Genomic DNA, 14364 nt, shown 5'->3' on the forward strand with positions numbered 1-14364 from the left:
AGAGTGATAACTAGAATAAGTGCACCCATTATAGGTCAGAGGAACAGGATTCGCAAGTCGCTCAAGCAAAATTTTCACATCTTGAATTTTTCCATCTGACTCCGATCACATTTTTCTTTTTTTAATATGGCACCAACAATAGCAGAGGGAAGTAATCTCAAAAGCAAATGTACGGTCAAGCATGTCAGCGCTGGGTGTGCGGTGAGAAAAGGACGCGTTATTCAAAGAGACGGCGCACAGACGGGCTGTTGAGGCTGCGTTATGAGATTAGACTGTTTTTGTGGGAGCGAACTGGCAAAATCTGTCTGTGTGCAGTCGGAGCAGACAGTTTGGAGATCAGCGCTGAGGTCAAGAGGAGCCACTTAGCTGTGCTTTGGCCTTCCAACCCCTGCAGCGGTCAGAATCAACCGTTCTACTGTGGGAGTAGATAAAAAGCTTGGCAGCAGCCTTGCAACTGGAGACGGCTACATTTACTAATGCATGCAGGCTTTATTTATGGCTTTTTAAAGGTACAAAATGGAAATTAATGGGAATAGGTAGGAAGGTGGGGAGCTTGCTCATTAGCCAGAATATATATTAGGTTAGCCTCACTAGTGCAGATCCCCAAAGGCACTAAATCTAGGGGTTTATTATACACAAACAAAGCAATAAACAATCCAGACTAGAAAAAACATATCTCACTCAATTACAACTAAAGCACGAAGGTCATTTCAGATCTTCTGCCTCACAATTATCTCAACATATATTTCAGATTTAACCCGTGAGTTAATGAGATTTAAACCAGATGCAATGCTGTTTTCCAAGCCCCCCTCCCCCCCATGACACAATATTCTAACAGCAAGGAGACAAGAAGAAAAGCTGTCCCTTTGATGTCTCTGGTGAGGAGATAATGTGCTGAAATCTGAGAATAATATGTTAGGTGTCATCTTTATTGTTTGGACTTATGAATCAACTGAGCATGGGAGTGTGTTTCTCATTATGCTGTTGTGGCCACACAGAGAATTACTACTCAGAAGTGGTGAGCTGGAAATTCTGCAAATTGCTTGTTTGGATGCACATATTCTGCATAATGCATGAAGCATCAAACATATAATAGATGTTCGTGTGTGTGTGTGTGTGTGTGTGTGTGTGTGTGTGTGCGTGTGTGCGTAAAAGATAGCAACCAAGTGGGAGAGACTGGGGGAATGAGAGATAGAGCAATGCTGTTGATATTCGATATTGAGCAGAGTGAAAACCTAACATGCAGCATGCTGTCTTTACAGAGGGATCGGTGGGGAACAGAGAGAGGAGGCTCGGTGCAGCATTAGCTCCTTAAATCAGCTAGTGGAAGAGGGATGGGTGGAGGGAAAGATGGACAGGTCGACTGAGGGAAAGGAAGATGGAGCGAGGGAGGGAGCGCAGGCGGCAGCTCTCTCTGTTCCTGCACACATCAGCAGCAGGAGGGCAGGGATGCGTGGAGGCCACAGCAAGCCAATTACCAAACTCATTAAGTAACCTGCTAGTCGGCTTTGAACTGCGCCACCCCCCCCCCCCCCCCCCATATCGTGGCTGGATTCTCCACCACTGTTATGGACATTCAGATTGGTGCCGCTCTCACTCTCGCACCTCTTTTTTTAAAAAAAAAAAAAGGCTGGGGAGGGGAGTGTAAATGGTAACAGCGTAATAACATTTTCATATGCGTTCATTGGAATTAAAAGTCAAAGAATCTCCTGTGAAACCGCAATGAAGAGCACTGGCAATTCCAGGAATGACACTGCCAAAGACAGCACTGCACTCGCTGCAAAAGATGGAGAACGGCCTGCATGTAGGTAACGCTAAAAACTAGCAAATAATGCATCCAAGGCACAAACACAGGAGTGGGTTAGCATGAGTTAGCAGCTGAGGGATGAATGAGGGCTGACAGGATTGAGCTGTTCACTCTGCTGGCACAGAAAGAAGCAGGGGTAGGACAGCGGAGAAGGCGAAGCACAATGAGGGCTGAGGAGTAAGGCTGAGAGCACCAAGGTCAGGTAGAGAACATGATCAAGGTCCAGTGGCTGGGGCAGGAATAGAAACATTTTGGGGGAAGTAGAGGGGGGTTATGGCAGAGAGGGAAAAAAAACAAAAACGCTGTGTTAGTCAGCGCTCCAGTGTCACGAAGCATTGTTGACTAACCTTGACTGCATTCACCTCCTAGCTCACTGCCACATTGCCTCTCAACAAGTATTGACACAACGACAGTCTGCAAGAGAAAAACTGAAGGGGAAAAAAAGAGAGACACACACACACACACACACAGAGGACAGGGGAAAAAAACATGAATGATGTGTAAATGGAACAAACGAGGTGATAACAGCTTGACAGTAGAGGTGTATGCATGGGTGAAGACGGCTGCCATATTTGGCATAATGTTTAACACATGGTGAATACAGGCGGTGAAAAACATGGAGGTACACAATATAAAAATAATACCATTCATAGTGCAGTTAATATTTTCTATGAGGAGATTGTGAGCATGTATTCTAAGCCTGCATTCATTTCACTCTTCTCAATAAAGCTCTCTGGATACGCACAGATCTAGGCACTCATACCTGCTACACACACTGTAAAACACACACACACACACACACACACACACACACACACACACGCACAGTCCCCCACCCCTGAACCTACCCCATTATCCCATGAGCCCTCTCTTCTCTGCCTTGCTTGACAAGAGCTTGGAAATAAAAACATCACAGCTCTGCCTCGCAGCACCTGTTCAATAACATTGACATTTCACATTCAGCATCCGCACACAGAGATTCCCTGCATTTACTCTCTTTAACACCCAGAAAGGCAACACACACGCACAAGCACACACAGGCACACACAAGCACACACTGCTCCATTTCAATGTAAGCATTTTAATACTGCACAGACTGTGTGTATTGCTGTCCTGCATGTGTGCCTGCAGTGACACATGGGGTGTAAGAATCCAAATTAATGGCTGCGTAGACGTCTTGATTTTACCAATTCGGGGGTTTTTTTTTACAACTACTGATTCATTAAAAGTTAGTGATTCTCACACGTGTGTGTTATTCTTTTCATGATCACTGTATCATCCATCAGCGACTTCAGTCTGCTCATGTGAGTCAATGGTTTGTCACTTTTTGGTGACTAAAACTGTTGTAAAAGCAGATGACGATAGTTGAGGAAAATGTGTCATCGCAGTTTAGAATGACATGTAGTGTAGTCTATGTGTTTGTCATATGTAGCTCTGGACTATTATGAGGATGAGGAAATGAAGCGCACCTGCAGACCAGATAAAATGAACTAACGTGTACATGGGGCAGTGTAGATGAACATGTGTAGTTTTGTCTGAGTGGAGGCTTTGGCTGGTTTTCAATTATTTATTGAAAGTGCAAAACAAGGCTACATTTTTACCTGATGTACAAAATGATACAGTTTGTTATTATTCAGTCTCTGCTTCTGATGCAATACGCCTCCTGCATCCAGCCTGCATTTTGAAGCGAAATGGTCTGTTCCTTTTTGAATGTGAAAATAACACCAGGTGTGCAGTGAATAAAATCCAAGCATTTCTATCCCTGGAATCTCAGCTCAGTTCAACAGCACAGCGAGCAGGGTATGCTGTCAAAAATAGCACAAATAGACACAACAATAATCCAGATACGCACATTGTATTCATATTCACACCGGGATAAAAGATTTTGTGGTCACGTATGGTTCATGCAGACATTTGGCTTGATTTTCTTTTAAATGCACCATGACAGTATAATGCATGTGTTCATACAATAGTTGCCACCAGAAGAGAAGATGAAATGTGCAGTGGGTCCACCTAGTGCCAGGGCTCAACGGTGTCACCAGGTGCAGCCTAACCTGGGTGGCTGAGCAGGGACATCTGTTTGACAGCATTAGAGCCATCAGAGCTGTGCCATAACCACAGATTAAATGGCAGTAAATCTGAGGATTAGATCCGTGTATGAATAGCTCACATTGATTTTGCAATCCCCTCAGTAACTCTGGGATTTCCACGGTGACAGACAATGTGGCCATCAAGCTAACACACACACACAGAGGGACTCATCTGTCTCCCAGTTTTTTAAAACCCTCCAAAAATCAGTCTGTGACTAACTTATCTCCATTTTAATCTGCTCATATCTCGACCTAGAGGCCGTATCCAAACAGCACCAGGCATGCAACACCATTCCTTTAACAAACTACCCATCTACCAGTCTCTCCTACTGGTCACAACGAAGCAACTAAAACAAGATCAACAGGCCTAGAAATGTCCATTCCTATATTCTAGTATGTGTGCTGATGTGAAAGATCCCTTCCATGCTCTGCCCGTTGAGGGTTATTATATGTGAGCACCATGGGGTGATGGGAATAACGACAAAGACAAACTCTTCCTCCTTTAGCTGCCTGCTCTCAGTCTTAGTATGTGAATATGCATGTGTTCACATGCACGCACTAACGCTCGCTCAGCCCCAGCGAGACCTTTTTGACACGACAATCCCAAAATCCTGTGCTGAAATCCCAATCCCCTCCGACCACCACGGCCCTTTGGAAGCTGGCTGACATCAAAGACGAGCGCTTCGCTTTCATGACTTCAGTCCGCCTCTCAGTCTGTCAGTGTCTCTGGCTGTCCGGCACATGGTTGTCAGAAAAGCCACTATTTTAACACCAGGCTCATGCTAAAGCACTTCAAACACCTCCACAACACAACATGAAGAAACCAAAGATAGCATCTCCATTATTTCCAGAGAGGCAGGTGTCAAGTGTGTGTCAAGGATGTGAGCAATGATTCCAAAGACAACACAGTGCTACAAGAACTGGAGTCCAAAATACATACAGTAATTACACCTCTACCTCTGAAGAGAAAATGTACTTGGGGCTACAGGAAAACAGGGCAAAGCCTATAAGATCATGGAAGGCGAAGCACAGTCTTGGCAACCATATTTGGCAAACAGCGGCAACCTGATTTTCATCCAAAATGGCCACACTGGTCATCATGGCTGACCTCAGCCACCTATCAAGCCAAACGAAAGCAATTACCTGGTGATTAGTGTGCGTTGTGAGGCAGCTCCATTAACCTTTGAGAAACAGAGTGTGGAGGCTGCAGTGTCTAGCCAAGTGGAACGCTCTCCTTACTACCTCCGAAAAAAGGAAAAAAAAAAAAAGAAGAAGACATGAGCGAGGTGAGTGAGAGAGAGAGACGGAGAAACTCAGTGTGACAGTAGAGCAGCTCCTATTAGGTAAGCACATTGAGCCGTCAGGCCGGCACATTCATCAACACACAGAATGCCAGTCAGCAGCACCAGCAGGCTCATCCGCCGCTCTACCACGCTACTGTTACCGTGGTGAGGCGGGGAGGGGAGAGTGACAGGGAGGCATTTGCAAAGCAGATTTGGACCGTTCTCCCCAGCATTTGGCAGTGCAAATGTTTTTATGCATGGTTCGGGTGGTTTTTACGAGCATTTCCCCTGCCCTAATAGATCGGCCATGGGCTGCTAATGATATCATTATCATACATGCTCTGTAATTGTCTGGACACAGGGTGTGCCAAGATCAATGGACGGCAAAATCTGGATCAATTGATTAGTCTACCGCTGTTAAGCTGCTAAAACATATTTTGCACACAGTCAATGTGTTGTTGGATGAGCGGTGAATGAATTGGGTCCTTGCCTGTTTTCAGAGTGCAGCATCCAGACATGGGGTTAGGCAAGTGGATCTGTGCCATATGAGAAGTGAGCCGAATTGGCAGGGCTGATCAGCTTCCTCCGCTCATCTTAATGTCAACCACAGCCACTACCATTCCACACAAAGCTCCAAATTAGGGCTAAAATGACTGCTTAACATTCCAATCCTGCCAGAGTCGAAACAAATGAATACTTGTACATTATTTCTATTGTCTTTGTCACTGTGAAAAGTCACGCCGCCGCAATGTGAAAGTGGTTTTATTTTGATCCTGCAAGTAGAGAAGATATGTCCTAACTTACACGCTGTGGAAAGGCAGATGGTTTTGTTCTACATGCATGGAGACGCATTTGAAGACAAAACATCCGAGTGGATATCGGCACTGTAAATTATGCTCTTCCAGTAGAATTGTATTATGATTGCAGGACATAGTATCACCTAAGTAGTAAATCCATATTTACATGGTCTTAATCTTTACGTATATAAGATTGTGGGCATGAGAACTGTCTGCAACACAACTGCAGTGCCAAGTATAAAGCCCAGGCTGGCCAAAGTGAACAAGCAGAAGTCGTTGTGAGGTGAAGTTAGTTTGAGTTTGTATCAGTGGAGACCTTTAAATTGTGGGTGACATTTTCATCTCAACATCTCCTCTTTTCTTCAGCAGCATGAGGTGAGATTTGTCTTTGAATAATAGGTCCTGAATTATGCAATCACTGAAAATTAATGCTGACATTTATATGTGTAGGTATGAATGCGTAAAGAGAAGGTTTGATCAGGTAAACACTAAAACGGGAAAAACAGATGAAATGCACAAATGTGGACACAATATTGTGAACATCACTTTGATCGACTACAATCCAATAATAAGGCATGCGAACGACTTTGTGGGAAGTTCAATGTTTCATTTCGACCTGAAACTACTGCTCGACTCGTAATCAATTTCTGGTTTAAGTCATTTATTTTAGCAGAGATGGGAAAAAATGTTGTTTTAGCGTCTCAATGTTTTGGTTTTCTTAGAAAACTGAAACTTTTGGGGTTTTGGACTCCTGGTGCAAGGCATTTTTCACAATCTGTTGGAGTTTTATGAAATTAAAGGACCACTGTGTAGAACTTAGTGGGATCTAGTGTCGAGGTAGCAGAGTGCAAAAGAGTGGAAAACGTAAGGTGGCAACACTGCAGTGCAACATGGCTCCCTCTGTAGATATGAGGAGCTCATTCTGAGGCAACAGAAATACAGTGATTCATATTTTCAGGTGATTGTACACTAATGACAACACAATTATGAAATAATTACGATTATATAATATTCCATTTCTACCAATAATCTTACACGCTTTAACGATCAACTGAGTACCAAAGAAAATAACAATAGAATAATCGATAATGAAACTGATGCTGAGCTGCAGTCCTAGTTTAACTTTGGTTGAGGCTCAGATATTAATTAAACTAAAAAAAAGGCTAAATAATAAAAGCAGCTGACGATATAATTCAAATCATATGACAAAATAAGAGAACACAGCCTCCAACTATGTCAGAGCTGAATCAACTCTGATAAAAAGCACTACAAAGATGCCATTCATTGCAGGGCTACCTCATTGGATTGCGTTATATTTTACAGATATTAACTTATCACGTCCACCTCCTGAATGGCGCCTGTGCTTGAATCATGAGCCCCCTCGTCTTTTCCTGACACCGACTTGGTCTCAATCATGACTGTAATTTGAGCGCAGCCTGATTGTGTTAGGAGGCAGCTGATTGCGCTGATGAGTAGAGAGCTGCTGAGGAGAAGAAAGTAGGCCATCTACACTGAACAAATAATGACATCAAATGACAGGCTGGGTGGATGTGTTTGTCAAAGAGACTGTACCTTTTAAAAAAACGATTGTCATCGCTTGAAAAATGCAAACGGGACACAAACAATCCTCCGCCAATTCATCTCTAGCTCAACCTTGAGAAAAGGGCTCTGGCAACAGTAACACTTTTATAATCTGTCCACAGGGTTAACTCTACGTGTGGCTTTGCCCCATCGACACCCTTTAGGCAGCATAATGCAGCGTATTCCAGTACACAAAGGCTAATGCAGGTAAACACTTAGTGGACTTGAATGCTTGACGCTCAGCTTCCTGGCATGCTAGGTAGCTCGAGTGGGCGAGAAATGAACCTTGTTATGTGTCCTGACACTGGGCCCTGCTCCCCGGCAAATAAAAACATGCCTCTCACTTACTGGCTGCCCGCGCCCACAGCCCCATACATCAGCATTATAAAGGAGCTCAGCAGCCTCAAGGTCAGCTCAATTTCCTCCTGCCGTTATGAAGTATCAGAATCACAGCGAGAGGGGGCACCCACACACATGTAAAGAAATGATTTAGGCAGCGAGGGAGGGGAGGGAGAAAGAAAAGAGAGGAGGGGTGGGGGATTTGGAGTGAGAAGGAGAGGTGGTGGGTAATACAATGGGGAACTGTGACAAATAACCAGGAGAGAACCAGCCTCTTCTACAGCAACGATGTGTGAGTGCGGGGCATTTGTGAGAAAACGTGGGGAACGTTAAGCCTACTTGCTCATTCCACACACTAATATAGTGTGTAAAAGTGCAAAATATAGTAATCGGTAGTATAAGTAATAGGATTGGATAGATTTTTGTTTAACAAGGCGATTCCACTTGTGTAATCGCTCAAGTGTAGAATGTGAAACTACAAAGCAATTAGGCCTACTGAATTATTGTTTCAGAAAATGCGAAGGTTTACCGTTTACTGTAATTAAATTCTAAGCTGTTACATGGCATAACAGCAACCTAATGCAAAATAAATGTCTTTTTCTCCTTTTGAGATCTGAGCCCATTCATCACATGCCCAAGCAATTTGATAAATTACACAGAAGCATGAAAGCTGATCATGTGCATGGCAGAGAGTGTGGCGCGTGTGTGTTTGCCTCTGCCTGAGTCGGCAGTCATCCTTGGCTGCCTCAGTGGCTGAGGTTTGACATCTTCAGCTAAGAGCCTGGGGAAATAACAGCAAATTCACTTAATGGCACCACTTCATCTATTCCTCATACTGGGAGAGGAGGGAGAGTTCCTTGAGGTGTTACAAAATGGCTGTGTGCTTTCGGCTGTGCTGCCGTCTCTCCCATCTGAGGGGGTGCAGGTGTGTGGGTAAACACAGAGTGCATTGAGATCTATCACCAGCCTTGGTCGGCCACCAGCTGCAATTTGCAGTCAGCTCTGACCCTTTGCGAAAAGCCAGGCTGCCTGTGCTGCCGCTACGAAGCTTTTTTGTGGTGACAGCGCAATCTGGTTTGATGTGTGCGCGTGTGGTCGCATATGGGTACGTGCGCGGTGATCTGTTTGTGCAAAGACAAACATATGCAGAGCTGCATGGCTGCAGGTACGTGCATGCATGTTTGTGCAGGTGTAAGTAAGCATGTGTATGTGTGTCTGCAGGGAGTGTTACAGAGCCAGAGGTATAATGGCTCCACTCCATCTTTGCGTGAGGTAATGCAGAAGAATCCAAAGCAGAGCACAGCAGCTGGGTGGGAGCCAGGGCTGGCTTGCAGTTGGATAACATCTAAGGGTAACAGCAGGTATGCTATCAGTGCAGCCTGAATTCCCTTAGGGCTATTTTCAGAGCCTCTGACCCCTGCATGACTGGCTGGATGACGTCTCTCTGCCAACAACACAGGAAGAACAAGACCAAACCGCGCCGCCGCTTCCTCTCTGCTGCACAACATTTCATTCCCTGAACAGCTCTGCTATTGTTCAGAGGTTTTACTAAAAAGGACTCAACAACTCAATGGCAATAGGGACAGCATTTTTTCAATATCCCCCCAACTGAGACAACGCTCTGAATAAGAAATTGCCATGTAAACATACATTTCCAATTACCCTAACCGGAATACAGCCGTCGTCAGACGGAGCATAATCACATTAAGACATGCATACCAACTGCCTTTTCAACAGCATTTTAGATATGTGTACACCTCAAAGGAATGATGAATCACAATTGGGAGCTTTGACAGTATTTTTCAGCAAACCAACTGCTTGATAAAACTGTCTGACTCAGCTTTCATGTAGCTGCAAGATGAATAGTACAAAGCAGAGTGCTATTGCAGAGTCTGTACAAAGGCTATAACACAGTGGCAACATGACAGAGGGATATAGCATGAGGCTGAATACTGGAGGGAAGCTGATGTTGCATCATAATGTGGAGGGGGTGTCAAAAGATGTTAATTGGGTGATGCTGTGTACCATAGAAATCGGAATTAGTTACCCACATAAACAGGAAAATAAAAATACATGAGTGTAGAATGAGGTCAAAATCTCACATTTATGAAGCTGGAACCATCAAATGTTCAGCATAATTGCTTCAACATCACTTAAATGATTAATCTATTATCAAAATAGTCTGAAACTGGACACCAAGCGGGGGCGGTTATGATGATGATGATGAAAATGTGACCAGGATGATGTTTTTTCCAGGATACACACATACACACTCCCCGAGTCCTGTTCTGACAAAACCTTGTCAGGACTAACAGACACAGGATCAGTTACAGTGCAAACATCTAAGGCCACATTGTGCTCTCTGCATTCATTCGCTGGCGGCGGTGTCTGTTAATAGAGCAGCTGGATAACATGTATCAGTGAGTGCAGCGGTGCTGGAGCGGGGTGATGGATGCCTCCTGCGTGCTCTTCCTCTTTTTAAAGCTCTCTCCTCTCCCCATCCGAGTGAATGGTTTCCCACTACTCGACTCCCCACGGTTTCCTTGTCAGCCCCCTCTCCATCTCCTCTCTGTGCACCTGCACCTGACACTGCGAGTGTTCTGTCACCCACCTCTCCCTCATCCCCCTGGAAAAAATGTTCAGCCCCGCCCAGCTAGCTCCCAGCAGCCCCTGGGGCTCGGGACAATTAAAAACGAGGCAGGAGCTCAGTGGAGCTGTCATGTAGAGTTTCGGATGGGGCCTTGCCCGTATCGTGGCAGAAGTAGTGGGGAATTTGGTTTTGGAGCCCGAAGAAAATAACACAGTGCGTCTGTTGTGCTTGAGATCAACATTCACTGTAGTGCGAGGTGATGGCAGCTTATCAACACCATGAAAGCAATGCAGTCTGGCTGGAGCGATATATTTGGCCTTACAGTATTCAGATATTGTCAGACACACACACACACACACACACACACACACACACACACACACACACACACACACAGAGAGCTACATTCTGGTGTCAGCCAATTACAAGCCTGCCCTGACTGCCCTTGACTACACTCTCTAACCTCCCTCCACAATCCATGTCAAAACCCTCTGCACTGATTTTGCCCCCCTTTTCGCTTCTTCTTCTTTCACTTCTGTCGTTAGGGTGTGAAATATTTAGCAACTCCCATCTTTATACACCTTCAGGCACAGAGTCAGAGCCGTTTCCCTACCCAGGTAAGAAGTAATGAGAGAGAGAGCGAGTGCAGGAAGGGGTTGGCATAATATCTCATCAACATTATTAAATCATCTCTCCCCTCGGCAGTCCCTGGGTGGTCTTGGGTTGTGTTATTTCTCAGTCAGGGTTCAGTGGCCTCAGCTCCTAGGGTTGAGTTTGGCCGCTCTGCTAGCACAGCGCTGTGCTAAGCAGGTGTCAGGGGAGTTTCCCCTCAATTAAGCAAAGGTAAAGTAATGCCTCTCACCGTGGCGGCGGCATGAATACATTAGTCTTACTGTCACCACAGGCCAGAGCGAGCATCGAGACGCATGGAGAAGACAGACAGCTGGTTGCTTCAAACACTGCTGAGGCAGGTTGAGCAAACCAGCAGCAGGGTTGTATTGTACTAAACAAAGCCTTATATTAGACCTCTGATGCTGAGCTGGTGTGAAATGGCCTTCAGGATATGATCTGAAAACCTTAATTTATGTGAATGAATACATCACCATAATCAATTCTAATATATACCAAAACAGTAAACAGTGTAATAACATTTTGTTTCAGAGTTACTGGGAGATAGGCTAATGAGTTTGTATTAGCCGTGTGAGTGGATGACACTGGAGGACACAGAATCCTTGTTGTGTTAATTAAAGCTCAATGAAATGATGCCGATGAAAAATTAGCATGACCCACAGCCTCCGTGAGGGATACTGCCAGGAAAATGGATCTCTCTGTTAAGTTGTTTTCAAGGCGAGCCTTTGAGAGAGAACACTTTACAGAAAGGGAAATAAAAATAATTCATTTTCACCAATTATCTGATTAACAAAAAGTGGCAAACATCTGAGGAATCAATTACACCAACGACGAGAACAAAGCTCGATGTTCCTTTGCAAACGCATGATGACTGCAGCACTTGGGTGTAGGGCTGGCGGATTAATCGCATTTTTATTTTCAATTATGACCCGGGGCTCCAACAATCGCGAAAACAAGATAATCAACATAAACTGATTGTTGTGCTGCATTCCATTTCACAACGATGCACAACTCTCGTGCTGTCTTGTGATAAAAATCAAGCACACCCCTTGTTGTGGTAAGGGTGCTTGGTGCAGCCAAAAAAGACGACGCAACGCTTTCTCACATTCCATACATAAATAAAAATGACAATATAACACACGTTAAATATTAATTAAATCTTGACATTATTATATTAATTACTATTATTGTTATATATTATTGTTTGTTTTTCAGTTGAATTCAATTTAAGGTTCAAGGAGATCCACTGTTAAAAAGGCCATTTTTTTTATTGGATATATACATGATGTTTCCGATGGGTAACCATGATGATTAGGATTTTTGTCATAATCAACCAGCCCTACTTATCTGTTTGTAATAATCTGAAAAACTCAGTCAAAACAATAAAACTGCTTTCTTGACATTTTTAGCCAGCACAACACAACCACCTTACTATTTTACTCCGTCTGACAAAGCGAGCTGAAAACTAGCTTTATAAAAATATGTCAACAGCAGCAATAATGCCTTCCTTTGTCTGTCTTTATGTGCGAGTATTACAGTGTGCTGGACAGGCATATTGAAAAGGGCTGATTGATGGCTTCACTGTAGACTGTCTGTCCACCTCTCTCCCTGATGAGACATGTCAATGTAAAGACACATGAATGCAGCAGCCTGTCCTCCATTTTCTCCTCCTCCTCTCCTCCTCCTCCCTTGTCAGAGGCAGGGAGAATGACGCAGTAAATACAGATGCTGCGTGCACCGTAATTCTGGGGCCCTGCTGCCTTTTATCTGCCATGACAGCTTCTGCTGCTGTCGAAATCAAACGCCTGGGCGCGAGGAAAAAGCTACTATTCCCTTTAATAAACTGCCAGGCAGAGCAGAGTGAGAGTAGAAAAGGAGGCACTCAGCTCTGCTCTGCACCGGCCAGGCTTGGCTAAGCAGCGGCTGAGGGGAGAGGCGAGATAGAAACAGGGAGAGCACTCCTTCAGGCATTAGATGGTATTATGCCGTTCACGCAGGCTCAGGCATCCAGCATCATTGCACTTACCGAGAGCCAATCGGTCAGCGGGGAGTCTCGGGCACTCGGCAGAGATATGCACACTGAGACGAGGACTAGTGGAAGAGATGGTGGAGCAGCACAGTCAGCACCTGCTCCCAGACTCGACCACAGCCCCCTTTGAGCTGCCAGGGTCAATTAATTACATCCCCCTCTTAGCGCTCTCCATTAGGATAAACAGAAATAAATGGGGAGCAGTCTGACAACAAGGGGAGTGCTGAACCTCCCCCCAAGCAGCAGGACTGACCGACTCCTCCTTCTCCTGATAAATCAATTAGTCGACTACTGCCTACAGAAATGACTATCTTCTACTAAACATTGTCACGGCTTCTTGTATGTGGGGCTTTGTTGCGTTCCTCCATTTCTTTTGACTGGAAATGAAATACTTTTTTTTGTTGGACAAAATAAATTCCAAGACTTTACTTTGAGTTGGAGCGTTGTGAAGGGAAGGCTACAGACCCAATTAGGAAAGTATAATTGATAGATTCACCGATAATGAAAATAAGCTCTCCCACAGTCTCATTCTGTGTGAGTTGGACAGGAGGACGAGAGCTGCTGCTGCTTTGGAAATAGACAGCTTTTTGTTCTGACCCCACAGCTGTCATTCGCATAAGAGAGCCAGTCACTGACAGCTCACATGGGCATTTTACTCACACACACACACACACACACACACACACACACACACACACACACACACACACACACACACACACACACACACACACACACACACACACACACACACACACACACACACACACTTGACACTGCAGCAGGGGCGGAACAAGAGGGTTACGCTTTAGGTGCCAAGACCCCCAAGGATACTGTTATGATGCACAACTGCGTTAGATGAGGAGGCAAGAGGGGTAAATCACTAAATACCTGGTCAGTGTTTAGAATCTCACTCCACCACGGTGCCCCTAACACCATTAACGTCCTTCCTTATAATCCAATTATAAGCCATGTGTGTCCACATCAATCAGCCATTTTCATTTGAGCCTGTGCTCTTCTTTATCACCATTACTGCCGCAGTAATTGAGGCGGCGCTATGGAGAGGCTGTGCAGTTTACCTCCGTCTGGGAGGTCAAGAGGAATGCAATTGGTTGACAATGATTATGCTCTGGCTGATTAGGCTATGGGCTACCACTGAATATTTAGCACTGATTAGACTAAGCCCTGTGGAGAGCCATGTGGCTCTCTAACAAAAGG

At 44.8% G+C, this 14364-nt stretch overlaps 1 protein-coding gene across 3 annotated transcripts in view; it reads right to left on the reverse strand.

The window, feature by feature from the left end:
* Positions 1 to 14364, reverse strand: part of rerea (arginine-glutamic acid dipeptide (RE) repeats a) — a 125350-nt gene that overhangs the window by 97165 nt on the left and 13821 nt on the right. Inside the window, exon 2 of one of the 3 annotated variants that reach the window (XM_070967657.1) lies at positions 2155 to 2235. The exons of 1 other annotated variant lie outside the window; for it this stretch is intronic. The gene's annotated coding sequence lies outside the window, so the exon portion shown is untranslated. Of the gene's footprint in view, positions 1 to 2154; positions 2236 to 5040; positions 5136 to 14364 lie in introns of all 3 variants that reach the window. One more of the 3 variants, XM_070967656.1, reaches the window with a different exon arrangement.

The sequence above is a fragment of the Chaetodon trifascialis genome, chromosome 8 (genome assembly GCF_039877785.1).
Source record: "Chaetodon trifascialis isolate fChaTrf1 chromosome 8, fChaTrf1.hap1, whole genome shotgun sequence".
Classification (NCBI taxonomy): domain Eukaryota; kingdom Metazoa; phylum Chordata; class Actinopteri; order Chaetodontiformes; family Chaetodontidae; genus Chaetodon; species Chaetodon trifascialis.